This window comes from Poecilia formosa, unplaced genomic scaffold (genome assembly GCF_000485575.1).
Source record: "Poecilia formosa unplaced genomic scaffold, Poecilia_formosa-5.1.2 Scaffold425, whole genome shotgun sequence".
In the NCBI taxonomy this organism is placed as follows: domain Eukaryota; kingdom Metazoa; phylum Chordata; class Actinopteri; order Cyprinodontiformes; family Poeciliidae; genus Poecilia; species Poecilia formosa.
In genome coordinates, this window is record NW_006800364.1 from 53,085 (window position 1) to 53,725 (window position 641).

Sequence of the window (641 nt, forward strand, 5' to 3'; positions counted from 1 at the left end):
CTTCCTATTGGCTAGGGAGACCACCTAGCTTTCCTAACCTCCGTTTCTTAAAGAGGCATCCCCATTGTATGTGGGTTACATGTACAATTGTCAAGTTTTTCAGGTTAGGTTTACTGTGCTATTCCTCACTTGAAAGGGATAGTTTCCACTGTGAAGTTTGAACTGGATTTCACTCAAAGAGCCTTTAATTTAGTTGACTCATCTTTATTTTTTGTATGATGGTCCACATAGCCCATAGGATGTAGCCCATAGGTGAAAAACCTAAAAAGAAACAGAAACACATCTATTACATTCTGAAATTAACAAGATAAATACATTGTGAATAATCAAATTTCTACCCCTTTAAACCAGTTATTTCAAAAGTATAATAAATATTTTACAGTAAAATTCAATAGCAATAAATAAGCATTTCTATCAACATTTTGTAAAATATTTTCACAAACATTCTGACCAACATTTTCTTTCTGTGCGTGTGTAAAAAGATTTGTGTGTGTGTAAAAATATCTGTGCGTGTGTAATACTGGATTTGTAAACCTTAAAAATACATTGCTCAAAAGATCAGAGCATCATATATCAGATATATATACTACTCAAAAAAATAAAGGGAACACTCAAATAACACATCCTAGATCTGAATGAAT

At 32.1% G+C, this 641-nt stretch overlaps 1 protein-coding gene across 1 annotated transcript in view; it reads left to right on the plus strand.

Moving 5' to 3' along the window:
- Positions 1 to 641, plus strand: part of ascc3 (activating signal cointegrator 1 complex subunit 3) — a 376,011-nt gene that overhangs the window by 15,289 nt on the left and 360,081 nt on the right. The window lies entirely within an intron of this gene.